We start from the raw sequence: 17868 nt of genomic DNA, 5'->3' as shown, positions 1-17868 counted from the left end.
ACGATAAGCAGGGGACCTGCAACCTCAGCCCGCGCTCTGCGTGCCCTGGGTCTGCTGGGGCGTGGAGCCGTGGAACCGAGGCACAGGCCCCGGGGTTTGCCCCAGTCCCCACGGTTCTTTATCGCCTCCCACTCAGGCCACTGCAGGCATTTGCTGGTAACTATTTGGCCTCATTTGCTATTTGCATTTGAAGTCCATGGCCCAAGCAATAAGGTTTTGTTCCATTCTTTCTTCTGCGTGCTATGAAGGAATCAAGTTAGCTGGAAAAGTCACAACCCAGTCCTCCCTCTGTGTCACAATAGGATGGTGACTTGCACCGTTAAGCAAAACATACTCCTTACACCTCCTGGCTCACTGTGAGCTCAGCAGGGGCAGGACTCAAGAAACAAGCAGTGCCTTGTCCGGGTTCCCCGTGGGTCAAGGGGAGAGGATCCCCCGAGCAGACGGCACCCAGCGCGCGAGACTGTCAGGGGCATCCTCCACCCGCCCTCGGCTGCAGCAGCCCCTGCAGGTGAGAAGGGAGGGGCCCTGCCACACTGGCCAGAGATGCCAGGAGACATGCCCCCACCTGAGCAGGAGCCTAACGCACAAAGCTGACCCTGCCCCCCACTGAGCAGGGCCGCGCGCAGCACCGGCCTCCGCACGTCCAGATACTCCCACACCCGGGGGGGGGGGGGGGGGCGGGGCTTCTCTCAACCGCGCAGGCTCTCGTTCTACTACTTTGTTTTAAGGTTGCGCCGCGCAGAGCCTCCGTGGAGACAGCGGCTCCGGGGTCTCGGGCTCCTCTTCGCCCTTGTTCATGCCCAAGGCTCCCGTCTCCTTTCCTTCGGCGTCAGAGGCCATCCCCCATCTGGAGAGCTGTCCCCTTGATCCGCGGCCGCAAGGCTCTCCCAGGCACAGGGCAGGCACCCTCGGTACCCTGCGGGGTGGATCCCAGGCAAAGAGGTGCATCAGGGTCCCCTATCCCGCCTCCCAGGCAGGCCCCCCAGGAGGGGGCGGGCAGAGAGGGGCCCCGCACTTCCCAGGGTCTCTTCATGGTGTCAGGGCCCACGTCCCAGAGAGAATGGTCCTTGGGGACGTGAGGTGGAGCCCCTGGCGTGATGGACAAATCCCCTGAGACTGACCTGCCACTCCTCCCAGCTCTGCCACCCGCTGGCCTCCTGATCTGGGGACAGTCCCCTGCCGCCCAGAGCCTCGGGTCCTTCAGTGGACGAATGGACGAGAACACTAGCCTCGGGGGGATTGTCGAAAGAATCAAAGGGAAACCAGGTTCTGCCCGGGCTGGGTTCTGGGGCTGAGCCAGGACCCAGGTGGAGGTGGCGCGGCGCGTGGGCGGCCAGGTGGCCTGTGACCTGCAGCTGCGGTTGGTGCTGGGCCAGGCGGGGCTGAAGAAGCAAAAGGGGAGAAGAGGCGGGAACAGCGCTTCCCCAGCTCGCAGCTCTGCAGGCCGGAGCTGGCGCTTGTCTGCTGCGTAATGACTTTCTATTTTTAGACGGCAGCGTGCTTCTCAGATCGTGACCTGCTTTGTAAATAGACGCTTCACAGAAGAGATGGGCCGCGCTGGGGCCGGGGGTGGGCGGGGCGCTGGGGGCGGGGCGCGGGGCTGATGGGAGGGGGCCTCCCTCCGCCTCCAAGATAGAAACTCTCCTTGAGTGAAAAGCTGCAAGAAAATCAGTGAGTGGGGAGAGGACCAAGCGGTCTCCGGGGCCTCACCCTCTCTTCTGGGGCCACTTTGAGGGCACTGGGTGCGTAAAAGTTGTTTGTTCGGTTTTATTAGCATTGTAGTAAACGCAGCCAAAAAGGTAGAGAAGAGGGGCCCGCTGGTCACGGCCAGCCCAGCCTGACGAAAAGAGGGTCAGACCGAGATCCAGGAGGAAGGAAGGGACTTCATCTCGGGGCCACTTCCCGGGGCTGGGGGCGGCGCTGGGCGACTGGGACAGTGGTGTGTTCGGTCACCCATAACCCTACAGTGTCCCCTCTCCACTCCTGGGGGATCTTCCCTCCCCTCCCCTCCCCTCCCCTCCCCTCCCCCCCCCCATGCTGACTGGCCCGAGATCCGGTCAGGCCGGGGCACCTCTGGGACAGCAGGTCCCCTCCCGCTCTTGGCGGGCCGCACAGCCCCACTCCTGGCATCTGGCTCTCGCTGATGACAAGTGAGGGGCAGTGGCAGGGCCACTACTGGGGCTCAGTAGTTGTGGCTCACGGGCCTAGTTGCTCTGCGGCATGTGGGATCCTCCCAGACCAGGGCTCGAACCCGTGTCCTCTGCATTAGCAGGCAGACTCTCAACCACTGCACCACCGGGAAAGCCCAGATTTGCTTATATATTTATCAACTTATTTGCTCACTGTCTCTTCTGAGGGACTTTCTGCTTTCAGAGGATTTTTTTTTTTTTCCTGAAACTCTTCCTTCAGAATTTCCTTCAGCGAAGGGCCGCTGGTCATAAATGCTCCTGGTTTGCGCTTGTCTGGAAAATGTCTTGACTGCATGCTCCGTTTTAAAAGATGTTCGCTGAATATGGTTTTAGGTTGACAAACGTTTTCTCTCAGGACATTTGTGATACTATCTCATTGTCCTCTGCATTTCACTATTGCTACCCGGAAGTCAGCTCTCAATCTGTGCTGGTTCCGTGAGAGGGAATCTGTCTTCCGTCTCTGGAAGCTTCTAGAATCTTTGTTTTCAGTGTTCTTCACTTTCAGCCTGGGTGTTTTCTTGTGGTAGGCTGAGCTTCCTGAATCCTGACCTGTCTTTCATCATTTCTAGAAAATTCTTAGATTTTTTCTTCAAAATTTCTTCTTCCCCATATTCACTGTTCTGGAAATTTGATCATAAGGTTGTAAAAAGCCTTTTCACGTGCGTCTTCTCGTTTTTTTAATCTTGCTTTTATATTTTTCAGCTTGGTCTCTTTATGCTACATTTTGAGGCAACTTCTTCAGAATTATCTTCCTGTTCATGAATTCTCCCATCGTCTGTAGCCAATCTGCAATTTGACCTGCTGAGTTTTAAATTTCAGTTATTATTTTTTCGATTTAGAGAAGCACTGCTTTTTAGATCTGCTTGTCAATTTTGCCATCTCCTATTCCTGTGGGTAGTTTCTTCTATTCCTTTAAACAGTAAATGTATAAATGATACGGTGCCTAATTATTTGTGGGTCTGGTTCCACATTAACAGTGTTTTGTTTCCTTAAGTGTTTCGAGATTTTTTTTAATTGTGAATTCATGTTCCTTGGATATTTATCTGTAGAAATTCTTCCAGTACTGGAATGAAGTTGCATTCTTCTAGAAATGGTTCATACTTGCTTTACTTTAAAATGAATTCTAAGCTTGTGATTGGTTATGGACTAAACTGTGTCCCCCTCAAATTCATATGTTGAGGCCCTAACCCCCAGTGCGACTATATTTGGAGATAAGGTCTTTAGGGAGATAAGGTTAAATGAGGTCATAAGTGTGGCGCCGAATCCAGCAGGACTGGTGTCCTTATAAGAACAGGAAGAGACACCAGAGCGCTCGGTCTCTCTCTCTCTCTCTCTCTACGTGTACACAGAGGAAAGGCCATGTGAGGCAGAGAGAAGGGACCTCTCACCAGAAACGAACCCTCCAGGAACCTTGATCTTGGGCTTCTAGCCTCCAGAACTATGAGAAAACAATTTCCACTGTTTAAGCCCCTGCTCTGTGGCATTTTGTTATGGCCGCCCTTGCAGACAAAGGGTCTTGGAACTACAGGTAGAGTAATAGTTTGGTCTGCAAATATGTGTGAGAGCTGGTTGGTGGTTACGGATCCTCAGGGGAGGTTTCTCTCTACCCCGTGCTGAGGCAGGTAGCAGTGGGCAGAGTCTCCTGCTGTCTCTCTGCAGTGTGTGCTTTTTCTTTTTCCCCGTTTCACACATATGGAACACATCCTAGCGCTTTGGGATTCCAGCTTCATTTAGACTCTCCTGTCAGACTTTCCACCGGCCGGCCCTACATTTTCCTTCTCCTGGGGAAGCTGCATGTCTGTCTGCGGGGAGGATGAGTGTTACAGACAGGTGCCTGAGTGCCCCCAGGGAACCCCACTTCCTGGCATCCCCTGCCCCTCTGACATTGACTCTGAGTTTGGCCGCATGACTTGATTTGGCCAATGGTCACATTAGCCCCTGTGATGCCAGCAAAGGCTTTAAATCTGCCTCCGTGTTGGGGCTTGTCCTCTTGGAAGGCTGCCCCCGAGAATCCAGTTGCCATGCTCTAAGAAGTCCGGGCTATCGGCTGGTGGACACAAGGATTCACCCAGAGGCCACAGGAGTTGAGACAGCACACAGAGAGTCGGGCCACCTGGAGGAGAGCCAGGGCTCCCCAGCTAAGCTCTCAGCTGAAGGCAGCGGCGTGAGCTGCTCCACCAACCCAGAAGCAGAACCCCTTTCTCCCCGACCTCTGTGTTCCAGGTGCCAACCCGGGCCTGGGCCCGGACGAGGAGGCCTGCAGTGCATGTGTGTTTGGTTGCTGAGGGAGAATGAGGAGAAATAGTAAACATGTTTTCAGCCACTGAGCTCTGGGGAGGGCGCTCTGCTGGACAGGTGACCTAGTCGATGAGAACTGACCTCCGTCTCCTGTCTCCTCGGAGCGCAGGGCACACGTCGGAGGATTAAAGGAGAGGCTGGTGGGGGAACTCTTCTCTTGGCTATTGCCCTCACATCCTCAGGTTTTAGGGATGCGTGACAGCTTCGTCTCTCACTCACTGGGGACTTAAGTCGGCAGTGTCTCCCCTCTGCCTCCTTTTCTTCATTCAGACACAAAGGCTTAGACCACTGGTTCTTCTCCGAGTTCCTCGGGTCCTTTGCAAACCCAGCCTCCGGTGTTTCCCATCTTACTAGGACCTCAGGGAGCTAAGAACAGAAATCAAAAGTGCCACCCTGGCCTTGTGAGTTTGGTCCCAGCCGTGACTGGAACACGCCTCGGGCAGGCACTGACCAGAGACTCATGGGGGCAGCAGGGAGCCCTGCGCCCTCTTGGGAGGTTCTGCTGCCTTTTCCCCCAGCCAGGCCAGTGGACGGGTAGGGCCTCCGCACAGAGGGCACCAGGGCAGGGGCTTTGCAGCTGAGATCAAAGTGTGAGGGCAGCTGACCCTTGAACGCCGGGAAGTTTGCCCCAGCACAGGGCCTGAGAGGAGAGCAGGAAGGGAAGCATGGCTTGTGGCGGGAGGACAGGTCAGAGTGGCAGCAGGGCCCATGGCACGGACAGCCTTCGAGGCCATGGGAAGAGTCAGGCACCTTCCTCGACGGTGACGAGAAAGCAACGAAGAGGGTCATGGTTTGTCTTCTGCTTTAGGAGATCACTGGTGACTGCTGTGTAGACACAGGCTTTTGGGAGGCGAGAATGGGCACTGGGATCGAGGGGCCAGACGACCACAGACGAGAGGGCTCACCTGGGCCTCTGGATTAATTTTCATTTGCTGCAAGTTAGCTTCCTTCACACGGGGGCTTCTGTTCACTTTCAGCTTCTGAGCTTCATACCCCGTGGCCTCCATCATCAGAGGCAGGTGAAGTGTCTACTGTAGCTGGAAGTTCCTGGGTAACAGCTCTGCTGGGTCTGGGTCCAGTTGGCTTCCCAGCCCTAGAAGAGGGAGGGGGGCTGAGGATAGCCCTGGAGCTGCAGCTGCGGTGGGGAGGGGCGGTTTCCAGGTGAACCGGGCTGGGGCTGGGGCCTGGGTATAGAATCCCACCAATCCCACTGTTCCGCCACTGAGCCTGGGGGACTCAGGCTGGGGGGTCATGAGCGCTAGGGAGTAGAGGCAAGGTCTCTCAGAGAGAGACACACACAGGAGCAGAGACACAAAAAGAGACAGAGAGAGCCAAAAGTCTAACCTGGAGAAGCCATACCTGTTAGTAGCCCAAAGAGCAAGGCCAGGGTCAGGCTCCGGAGGCATAGACGGCAGATTGGAGCGAGCATGGGCACCAGGGGAGGGTCCCTGGCTAGTGCTGGGCTGGAGGAGCCCCTCATGTTGTGTTGCAGGCGTGGTTCTGTGTGGTCTGACTCAGACCTTCTTGGCTGCAGCAAGCCTGGAGGGAAGGGATCAGTGACCTGCCCCTGAGAAGCCTGGGAAGTCTTCCTGGAGGAAGCAAGATTTCTTTTGTGAGTTTTTTATTTTTGTATTTTTTTGTTTTTGTTTTTTTTGCGGTACGCGGGCCTCTCACTGTCGTGGCCTCTCCCGTTGCGGAGCACAGGCTCTGGACGCGCAGGCTCAGCGGCCATGGCTCACGGGCCCAGCCGCTCCGCGGCATGTGGGATCTTCCCAGACCGGGGCACGAACCTGTGTCCCCTGCATCGGCAGGCGGACTCTCAACCACTGCGCCACCAGGGAAGCCCTTCTTTTATGAGTTGAGTTGGCTTTTCTTTCCTCTCTGGACTCATTGGCCCTCGTTTTTGTTTCTCATCGCTGCTGCTTATAAAGTAAAGAGATAGAGGTGCAAAATGCAGCCACAGCAGCAGGTGCCGGCCCTCACCGAGCTCTCACTGTGATAATCAACTTACGTAGGATTTAACACTTCCACGACCTTATGATATTTGTATTGTTAAACCCATTTTATAGAAGAGAAAACTGGGGCTCAGATAGAATAAGAACTTGTCCAGGGCTCCACATCCAGTGAATGCTGTGACAACTGAAGAGCCTGACCCCAAGCTTGGACTCGTATCTCCTCACCGGTCTGCTGCTGACTGGGAGTGGGGACACGATAAATACATCTCCATAACTATATAGATCACTTTCTTGGAAGTAGGCCTCGCTTTTCCCTCCTGGGACTAGCAAACTCTGCAATTATTGCTACAGGTAGTGCTGTCGTTTCTGAACTCTCGTCAAGAAGATCAATTGGCTCGTCTCCATAGTTCCAGCTCTCTGCGAACTTCAATCATTTGGCAATTATCAAGTCTTTCAGCCCAGTAATTATTTTCCTTGCTGCTCTCTTTAATTTCTCCTGTTCCCCTGGTGAACTTGTAAGAGAAGGGGATGAGGTGACCCACAGTAATATGAAATTCTGCATCTCAGGGGCTCTGGGGAGATGTGTGGGACCACAGCTGAGCTCTCCATGAACCCTGCTGAGAAGGAAGGGCAGGCCAAGGGGTTCCAAGGGCCCCCGGGGATGGGGGGGGGACCCAGATCTGAATCTCTCCCTGACTTTGATGGCCTTGACACCTTTGAAAACGTCAGGCCAGTTATTTTGTCAGTATCCCTCACTTCAGGCTGACGTTCCCTCAAGGCTGGGTCAGGCCCCTTGGATGGGAACGTCACAGAAGCGGTGCCGTACTTGTGGCTTCAACTTGTCCCATCATTTCGAACATCTGGGTAGGATGGGATGTCCAGATTTCCTTTACTTCCCATTTCGAGCAAATTCTGTGAGGAGATTACATTCAAAATATGTCAATAGCTGTTGCTCAGGAAGGCCCGATTCCTTTAAGACAAGGGTACCCAGAAGCCAAGCGCTGGGTGAGAGGTGTGCCTGGTGTTAATGGAATATGGCTGCCTGGTGGCATCAGACATTTACATGGATGTTTATTTCTAATTCTATCGTATGTACTGAAAACCGTGAGTTGGGAATTCCCTGGCGGTCCAGTGGTTAGGACTCAGTGCTTTCACTGCTGAGGGCCTGGGTTCAGTCCCTGGTCGGGGAACTAAGAACTAAGATCCCACAAGACATTCAATTCCAATCCAACCCCAGAGAGTTTATTCTAGCTTTCGCTCTTCCTGTATTTGTAAGTCCAGTGGTGAGAAACCTGACTTCCCTCCATCCTCCTTAACGTATTCATTTATTTATCAACCCTCCTGTATGTGAAATCTCCTCTATTCATTCCCACCTCCTCCCCCAGGCTCTGACTTCTCCTGTCAAGCTGCCCCACCATGAGGCTGTCCTCTTCCCCCAGCTTGGGTTCCACGCCAAGCTGGACGTGTCCATGCCAGGCTGCCCTCCTCACCCCTTTCGGGCTCTGACACCTCACACAAGGCTCCCCTCTCAAATGTGCAGGTCGTCCTGTGCACACTGCTTTTTGATGATCTTTTTATGTATCTGTCTTCCCCACTGGGCTCAGCAGCTCTTCAAAGCTTGGAATGTATCTAATGCATCCTTATACACTGTTACTTGTTCCAATGCCAGGTACACAGAAGGCACTCAGCAAATGCTTGTTGGGTACATGAAGGAAGGAAAACATGGGTCAAGGCTCAGAGGCGTGAAGGAGGGAAGAAGTGAGTGGATCGGTACTGAGGGAGCAGAGCCAGGAACAGGCAGCAGGGGAAGGGGGCCAAGGTCAGATCACAGAGAGCTCAGGACTCTGTGGAAAGAAGCCATTCCCAGGCCTCGGGACAACAGAGTTCGTGGGCATCTTTTGGGCTGAAAGGGACAGGTCAGCTCTGCGCTCTGGAAGCAGCCCTCTGGCTGCCTCCCTGCCCCCCTGATCCCGAGGATGCTCTGGCTGGGACAGAGCGGAAAACCCAAGGGCCTCCAGGTGGCCCAGTAGCGATGCCACTGCTCCCTTCCACCAGACTTTCAGTCCCAAGGTTCCTTCTGCAAATGGGAACGCAGGCCCCCTCAGATGCGGTAGTTTTGATGTCCTCATGTATAGATGCATTAAAAGGAAAGCTGCTTCTCATACTTCGTGTACTCTCCTGTACAGTCTCGGCTTCATTTCCAATTCCCTACCCGAGTGTCCTCATTTCCTCCTTGATGGATTGCTTGACTCCATCCTGACCGACTTGCTGCTGAAGGAAAGCTCTTCAGGGCCGGGTTTTCTTTTTTTTCTTTTTCAATCTTAGAAGTAGCTGGGGAATCTTGGTAGGGTTCAGTGAAGGTGGGATTCACAGCCTGGGATTTGTTTTCAGACCCTACACAGCATCCTGCCCCCGCCTGGTTTGGGGCTGACTGTGGACACTTTAAAAGAAAACTCAGGGGGCTTCCTTGGTGGTGCAGTGGTTGGGAATCCGCCTGCCAATGCAGGGGACACGGGTTCGAGCCCTGGTCTGGGAAGATCCCACATGCCCCGGAGCAACTAAGCCCGTGTGCCACAACTACTGAGCCTGCTCTCTAGAGCCCGTGCTCCACACCAAGAGAAGTCATCGCAGTGAGAAGCCCACACACCGCAACAAAGAGTAACCCCCTCTCACCACAACTAGAGAAAGCCCACGCACAGCAACGAAGACCCAATGCAGCCAAAAATAAATTAAATAAATACATTTTTTAAAAAAAGAAAAGCATTAAATATATATATATATAGATCTTAAAAAGAAAACTCAGGGATAGGACAAACGGTTACTGGGTGCTACGTCCTATGGCCATTGTCTCTGCTCTGATAAATCCATTTGCTTTCTTCTGGAGAGAAATGGTTATTATTGACTTGGCTGTTCTCCATTTTTGCCTTGACGTCTAGGTTGCTCAGGCTGCCATTCTTCCATTTATAGACACATCTTCCTTTTACAGACCAGAGACAGCTTAAGGATGCTGTCAAGAACCCGGGTCCTTTCCTTCTTTCTACTCTGTCTCCTTAGTGCGTTTTGAAGTCCTCCATGTCACAGGATTTCTGACCTCCTCACATAGCCAAATAAAAAATCAAGACTAGGGGCTTCCCTGGTGGCGCAGTGGTTGGGAGTCCGCCTGCCGATGCAGGGGACGCGGGTTTGTGCCCCGGTCCGGGAAGATCCCACATGCCGCGGAGCGGCTGGGCCCGTGAGCCATGGCCGCTGAGCCTGCGCATCCAGAACCTGTGCTCCGCAACGGGAGAGGCCACAACAGTGAGAGGCCCGCGTACCGCGGAAAAAAAAAAAAAAAAAAATCAAGATTGGAGAAGACAGGGCTGAGGCTTTCTATTTGTGCATCTGTATCTTATCAGAGAGAAATGTTCCTCGGAAGCCTCAACAGGTTTGCCCTCCACTCTCACTGGCTGGCATTGATCACATGACCACTCTTAGTGGCAAGGGAGCCTGGGAACTTGAGAACCTGCCTTTGGAACCTCTGTCATTGAGAGGCAGGTTTTGCTGGTCAAGAAGGAGGGAGAGAAAGGTAGCTATTGGATTCAAGTAGCTTCCTGTGCCCAGCGCTCGCGGGCCAACCCCCCTTCCACCCATCGTGGGAAAGGCTCTCCAAGGAAGTACACTTGATGGGGCCACTGGCTGGGGATGGGTGAGCGCTCCTCCCTGCCTTGGTTCCCTCTCTTCCCTCTCGCTAGAGTGCGAGCCACATGATTGCCTCCCCAGGGTTGAGATCATCGCATGCAGTAGGTGCTCAATAAACGTTGATGAAATGAACAAGACCGGGGCTGAAAATCACAGCTATCTGGGAAAAACCCTGTTAGCATCAAACATTGCCAGGAAAATGCCTTTTGAAACAGACTTTGTTCTGGGGAGAAATTTGCCATAAGGTCCAGTTCAGATAACCAGACCAAGGGAGTAGCTGGGGATTTGGGACTTTATCAAATCTTCCCTGGAACCCGTGGAAATAGGGGATTGGTGGGGTGCAGGTGCAGCTGGGGAGAGTGGAGGGGCTTCCCACTTTAGAGCATGAGGAAGTGTGTCAACCTTGGGGATCTGGGTGTAATTTCTGTGATGTGGTGGGAAACGTACAAGCTGGGGTTCACATTTGGCTCCTTACCCACCTGTGCAAGCCTGGAAGAGACACTTACCCTCTCTGATCTTAGTGCTCGTCAGTCAACAGAAACAGGGAATAATAGCAGCCTGCCTTTCCTGGCTATTTCAGAATCTACAGGAGGGAGCTCTAGAATAATTACCATGTCCTGGGATCTTTCAATAAATGTTAGTGACAATAATAACCAGGAATATTAATACTCGCTATTATTGTTCTTAAAAGCCAATTTGCATTTACTGTGTGTTCAATGAATTATTCTGGCTGGTTTAATTTCCTTTTGATACTCAGAAGCACAGGAAAGTCCCTACCGCAGACAAGAAGGCTCCCTCAATGAACTCTGTACGTTGAAGAGTCAATAAGGGCAGGGAACGGGCATTTTTTTGCCTCACGTTTTTATGATCTCATCATCTGCTCCGGTTTTTAGATGGGAACATGTGATTGTCAATTAAGAATCTGAAAAAGAGTTCCCTTTGTTAAACACACACACACACACACACACACACACACACACACACACACACACACACACACACACACACACACACACACACACACACACACCCCCATAAGCACCGTATTTCATGCTGTATCAGAGCTGCTGCCGGCTAGCTGGAATTTACTGCCTTGGGTTGCAGCAGAGAAAACTTGCAGCTGGATTAATACCCCTTCTCTGGCAGGAAATCCATTTCACACATGTGGCCATATTTCCGCCCAAGTGACAGGGAGCAACGGCCGCTGTTTGTAGTCACCGTAGGACACCGGGATAACTTCCAAGGCATTCGGAGCCTCCTCTGTGAATAGCGTAGGACTTGCAGCATTTTCCTGGGGGGAGGGGTGAGGCACTTTAGAAAGCTTGGCCCGGTCACTCCGAAGACGGGAAAGCTGACGCTGGGGCCTCTTTAAGCACACCTCGTCTCTCCATCCGGCCAGTCCCTTACCGTGGCTCTGAGGACACACAGGACCGTCCAGTGAGCCTCCTGGGGCCGCTCTCCTCTTTGCTTCCATACTCCGGGAGCTCTGGACTTCTCGTGGCCTCATACGCACGCTTCCTCTGTCTGGCCTGTCTTCATACTCTGAGAGGCATCTTCTAGGTTAGACCCCTGTTGTGTGCTCTCATCACCCAGAACGTCTCAGGCAAGGCCCTCACATGGACGTAATTAATCGTCGCATAATCAGTCACTTAATGTTTAATGACTGCTCTCCCCATTAGTGTCTTTCTTATGGAGACACTAACCTCCCTGAGGACGAGCGCCCCCCAGTCCCTTGCCCTGAGCATCGGTGTATCTTTGTGGAAGGAGTGAATGAATGATAGCTGAATGAATGAATGAAAGGGCCAAATGTGGGGACACACAACAGTAGCGTCTGGGGGATGGTAAGTAGCTCGCTGTATTTGGAGTGGAAGGTTCTAGGGGCGCATGGAGGGAGGGGAGCTGCGGGAGAGGCAGCTGGGAGAGCTAAGAACATTGTCTTTCAGGGTCTTGTGAAGGTGCCCTTGACGCCGGGGTGAGGTGGCACGGTTGGGGTGTGGGTTACAACACGGCTTCTCACGCCTTATTGTACGTGAGAATCCCCGGGGGATAGTGTGACCGTTCAGACGGTGTCCTGTAGGTCCACAGTGGGGCCTGAGGTTCTGTGCTTGTAACAAGCACCGAGGACCACAGCTCTAGAATCATCCCTCCTGGCAGCTGGTGGAGGATGGCCCGGAGAGCAAGGAAGGGGGATGCAGGGACACCAGTGAGGAGGTGATGGAGATGGTCCAGGACCAAAGAGATGAGGGTCAGATGGAGGCAGAGCTGTGGGGATGGAAGGAGGGGCTGAGCGCTGACGCTTGGAGGGCAGGCCAGCAGGACTCAGTGGCCATCAGGAGGAAAAGGGAGTTGCTCAGTGTGTCAGTGTCCGCGTTGCTGGTTGTATCAGTGTCTGAGTTGCCGGTTCTTGCATTTTTAAAATTTTATTTTATATTGGAGTACAGCCGATTAACAACGCCATGATAGTTTCAGGTGCACAGCGAAGCAGCTCAGCCATACATATCCATGTATCCATTCTCCCCCAGATTCCCCTGCCATCCAGGCTGCCACACAACATTGAGCAGAGTTCCCTGTGCTCTACAGTAGGTCCTTGTTGGTTATCCATTTTAAATACAGCAGCAGTGTGCTCATGTCAATCCCAAACTCCCCAACTATCCCTTTCCCCACCCTTCCCCCTACCTCGGTAACCATAAGTTCGTTCTCAGTCTGTTTCTATTTTGTAAATAAGTTCATTTGTATAATTTCTTTTTAGATTCCGCATGCAAGCAATATCATAGCTATTTCTGTGTCTGACTTACTTCACTCAGTATGACGATCTCTAGGTCCATCCTCGTTACTGCAGACGGCATTATTTCATTCTTTTTTATGGCTGAGTAATATTCCATTGTATATATACAACACATCTTCTTCACCATTCTTAAAAATTAGTGTTTAGTGGCATTGACATCACTTTTCAGTGCTTGTGATTAATTTTAAAATGGAAAGAACTAAAAAAAATTAATAAAATGGAAAGAACTCCATTATGTTGAAAATAGTGGCGTATAAATCCATGCAGATGCTCTCCACACCCCAGCCCTGGGGGCTCACACAAGGTCCAAGACCCCAGCTGTGGGACTGGAACCCTGACCCTGAACCCAGCTCCCTTGTTTGGGATCCAGGCCTCCCAGACCTCTCTCCTCTTGGCCTCTATGCTGTCTCTTGGTCCTCGCCCCCTACGCCCTGTTTTAAGGAGATGGGCCAGCCAGGGGGAGCAGACAGTGAGTCCTGTCTCCTCCGTCAGCCTGCAGCTCAGGCCCTTCTGGAGTCCTCTCTGGCCCAGGGTGGCCCAGATGCTCAGCCCCCCTTACCCCCCAGCATGATGTTGGCTATCTGGGCAGAAGCCGCCTGTGGCAGAATCAACTGGTCCCCTAGCCATGTCTATTCTGCTCTTCGTCACTGCCAACAAAATAAGAAAACTCTCATTTTGTTAGAGGGAGCCCTGACCTGCTGAGAGGTTACCTTGCTCACCGCCCCCTGCAGACGAGTTTGTCCATGGGACTGAGTTCAACCAATGGACAGGCTTCTAGAAGTGCTCCTTGCATTCCCCATTTCCCTTCCTGCTACCTGGAATGAGGATGTAGTGGCCGGAACCCCGCAGCCATGTTGTATGGAGCAAATAAGCGATTTGTGACCCCCCCCACCAGCTGCAGTGCTGTCCCCTTATTTTTTGACATCACTAGCTGCTCATGTGGGTCTCTTACATTCAGTCTTGGCAACTTGATGTTTTTCTGGGGCTTTTTTCCACGAGAGAATCTCATTTCTCTCTCCACAGGATCCTTGGCCGGTTCTGAACCTGCACGAGAAACTTTGGGCCTCTCAATTCCCTGCTCTCCCTTTGCTCTGGGAACACCCAGCCCCAGTTCTCCCCGTGGCCCACAGATGGCTGCCTCCTGTCTCCACTGGCAGAAGGAGCAGGCCCAGGTGTGCCAGGCATGGCGCTAAAGTTCTCACCTATTTTGGGCCAATCATTAAACTGCTCCTAGGGATAAGAATAGTTGCATTTCTTTACTGGTGGGAAAGTGGCCTCCAGGAGATTATATAACTTCCCCAGTGTCCTTCATTTGTTCACTCAGTAATTATTTGCACCAAAAACTGTATTTTAAAAAAAAATTTTTTTGTTTATGGCTGCGTTGGGTCTTCGTTGCTGTGCGCAGGCTTTCTGTAGTTGCGGCGAGCAGGGGCTACTCTTTGTTGCAGTGCGTGGGCTTCTCACTGCGGTGGCCTCTCGTTGCAGAGCACGGGCTCCAGGCGCAAGGGCTTCAGTAGTTGCAGCGTGTGGCTCAGTAGTTGTGGTGCACGGGTTTAGTTGCTCCGGCATGTGGGAGCTTCCCGGACCAGGGCTCGAACCTGCATCCCCTGCATTTGCAGGCGGATTCTTAACCACTGTGCCACCAGGGAAGCCCCCTGTTTTAATTGTGGATGGTACCCACAACATGCCACTTTCTGAGATAGAGGAGACGCAGAGACACAGGCTCGGTCATGCCATGTCTAAGTTAGGACACCCAAGGGGAAGGCCAAGTGTGCCTCTGGGCACGGGGGTCACCCGGCAAAGCCATGATGGCATCATGAGTGGAGCCCAGCTCTTCTCTGCCTGATGAGGCCTTTGGAATCGGGTGGGACCCCAGGGGAGACAAGAGAGAGAAGGAGAGAAGAAAACCTTCTCAGGCAGGTCTGGCTCAATTTGAAAATAAATAACCAGTTTCCTAAGGGGAAAATGGCAAAAACTTTTCAACCACCTAAAATAAAAGATCTCAATCTAATTCTATATCCTCCTGAGAGCTGCGGTGACGGCCTCGTCAGAGAGTCAGTGACCACACTGTCCGACTTGAAGAGTTTTCTGTTCTTATTTCAGAAAATGAAGGTGCCTCGGGCACCGTGAGTTTGGCGTGTGGAGCTGGGGCTGTTTCTATCGACCTCTCTGTGCCTTGATGGCCCGGCATTGATTGGAGCTATCGATCTCTTGGTTTCAAATAACTGACACGGTTTCCAATGGGTCCAGATAATTAAGACTTCTCAAAGGGCGACCAAAAACTTGCAATGCAGTGTGGGCAGCCCACGCTGGTGGACGTGCAAGCAAAAGCTGGACCTGGCGTTCGTCTGATCCTCGCTAATGGAGCCTTAGAAAAATCATCTTGCCCGCCTGACCGATCTTCCCCAAGTTATCAAGTGACCGAGGGGAGTGATTTTCATTTCCTGGAAAATGCCTGGGCCTGGCGCACAGCACTGGGGAGTGTGGTCTGTTTCTCAGATTCATCCCTCGGTCACTCACAGGGGTCAGGTTGTGGAACTCCTAGGGGGTCCCTTGTAAGAGGTCTTTCTGCTTCGAGTCCCTCTCTCCTCTAAGGCAGCCTTCTCTCTGTAAACAGCATGATCTTCCTGGGGCCTTTATTCCTCTTTCACACCTCCGTTGTGTTCAGAATGAACTGGAGTCCAGGCTCCCGTGCAGATTGGGCCCAGTTCTTTGCACCCGCGCATTCTACATCCGCACCCCCTGCCCAGAACCGTGTGGATGCAGAGTGTATATCATTACACCTTGACTCTGGGCTTGCCTGTGTGAATTTCTTTAGCCAATGGGATGCTAGTGAGTGCATCTCAGATAGAGGCTTGAAATGTGCTTGCGTGGTTGGACTTGCCTCTTTAGGTTGTGATCTGCAGAGAAGAGCGTGCCCTGGGTGGCTGCAGGTCCGGGGGGAGGAGAGACATGTGGCGGAGCTGAGCACAGGGTACATCGGCTAAACACGCAGCACCGTAGGCCACGCTGCAGGACTGAGCAGTGTGAGAAGGTGACTGTTGCTGTAAGCCACAGAGTTTAGGGAGTGCTTGTTACACAGCACTGTGTAACAATAGCTGAGAGGTAATGACCCCATTGCAATATGGTTATTTATGAGTTTGTTTCCCTTCTAAGACAGATATTGAAGGCAAGGACCATACTCTTCCTCACCCCGAATACAGCCCAGGGTCTGCTATACAACGGAGCTCAGAATTTGCTTGTAGAACTGAAATAACCATGTGACAGGCAAACCAAGAAAGGAGAAATACCTTGGGGAGGGGTGCATTGTTTATACAACAGGTGTAACAATTACAAACGTATTTATTGAGCACTAGCTGTGTGCCTCGTAGTGTTCTAATGTTTTTAAATCTATTTTCTCATTCAACCATCATTACCCTTGTTTGCTTTTCAGGCGAGGAAGCTGAGGCTCAGTGAAGTTACGGGGTTTGCCTGCGGTGAGTGACCACTAGGCGAAGGAAGGCCCATGCCTTCCGGCTCCTAGCTGAGCATCCCTCCTTTCGTGTGTACAGTAAGGACTGGCCTGCCCCACCTGCTGGGACAGAATCTTCCCAGTAAATGCTCTAGCTCACCAACTAGAACAGGGTGGAACCAGGATTCGAGCTGGTTTCTTTGTTTTCAAAATCCTGCCGAGTTGGGGGTGGGCGCAGAATGAGGGGGAGCGGTCCCTGAGGAGAGGAGGTGCAGAGTGCAGTGCTCTGAGGGGCTGTGCTGGGTGGGGCAGGGGACGTGGAGGGGGCAGGGCGCTGACCGGGAGGCGCTCCCTTGGGCCTGGGTTGGGGAGATCTTGGTGAGCAGCTGGGTTTTATTCTGTCTCCTCTTGGTAAAGTCTCTGCCCCTGAATGTGCAGGAGTTAAACACAACCCTCATTGTCAGCTTGCTGTTCTTTGGATCTGCTCTGTCCTGAGGGGCCTGGCTGCCAGGCTGACCTGACTTCCTGGTCTTTGATCACAGCCCATGGAAACAGCTGAGATCCATCTTCGTTTATGAATCTGCCTCCCAGGATCTGTTTGGTTCATCCGTGGGCGCCCAGAGCCCAGCGCACGCCCATCACAACAGCGGACAGTCACCGAGTACATGCGGGGTATCTACCAGCACCCTCCCTGCCCCCCGCTTAACTCACTTAAGCCTCAAGGAGCTATCAATCCCGCTTTACAGAGAAGGAAACTGAGTCGTGGAGGTAACTGTCAAGGTCATGCACTTGGTAGGTGTTGGGGCCAGGATTTAGCCCCAGGCAGTGTGACCACAGGGCCCAAGCTCTTAACCACCAAGCCATGCTTGTCAGATGAATACAGGATCCCTCTCCCCTTTCCCCTCTCCTGTCCTCACCTTCCCTTCCTCCTTCCCTCCCCTCCCTTCCCCTTGGGTACTCAGCTCCCTACAGGAGGCCTTTTTGTGAACCAGCAAAGGTGCCCTTCTGTTGGGCAGGTGCACCTCTCACCACATGGTGCATGGCTTGGGCAGTGGGGACTGGGGCCTGGGTTTCAGTTCTCTTCAAACTTTCCTTCAGGGCACAACACTGCCCCACCTCCCTCTGCTGTTATCGACTGCTGACCCTCTGGTTTGGTGTCTCATGCGTGGCTATCTTCCAACCTCGCCCCCAGATGGCTGTTGCTGACATCTGTTATTGCCCCCATCCATGGTGGCGTGGTGGGCAGGGAGGACCCACAACTTTCTCCGCAGTCCCAGAATCCAGGCTGCAGTACAAGGGTGGCCCTAGCTGGGGACAGCAGGGAATGGGGCGAGGAAGGCTTTATGTTGAGATTCTACACCATTTAGTTTGGAAAAAAGATCACACTTGCTTTTAAGTTTCAGACGTCATCTTCGAGTCAGACAATTAAACTGAACTCCTGACCAGCCCTTCTGCTAAACCTTTTTGAGAATTAACAAAGGTTGCCTGTTGCTCAAGCCTTCTCACTGC

The 17868-nt window shown here is 52.7% G+C and overlaps 1 long non-coding RNA gene across 1 annotated transcript; it reads left to right on the top strand.

Annotated features, from left to right (window-relative positions):
• The first annotated feature begins 1615 nt into the window (after positions 1–1615).
• On the top strand, positions 1616–17273 carry LOC309835566. The gene is made up of 3 exons (XR_014298026.1): positions 1616–1745; positions 16342–16384; positions 16902–17273. It is a non-coding gene; the product is annotated as an uncharacterized lncRNA (long non-coding RNA).
• Positions 17274–17868: the final 595 nt, after the last annotated feature.

The sequence above is a fragment of the Grampus griseus genome (assembly GCF_964374135.1).
Source record: "Grampus griseus genome assembly, chromosome: 17".
NCBI lineage: Eukaryota > Metazoa > Chordata > Mammalia > Artiodactyla > Delphinidae > Grampus > Grampus griseus.
The sequence above is the reverse complement of the archived record's forward strand: the minus strand, read 5'-3'. Positions and strand labels throughout refer to the sequence as shown.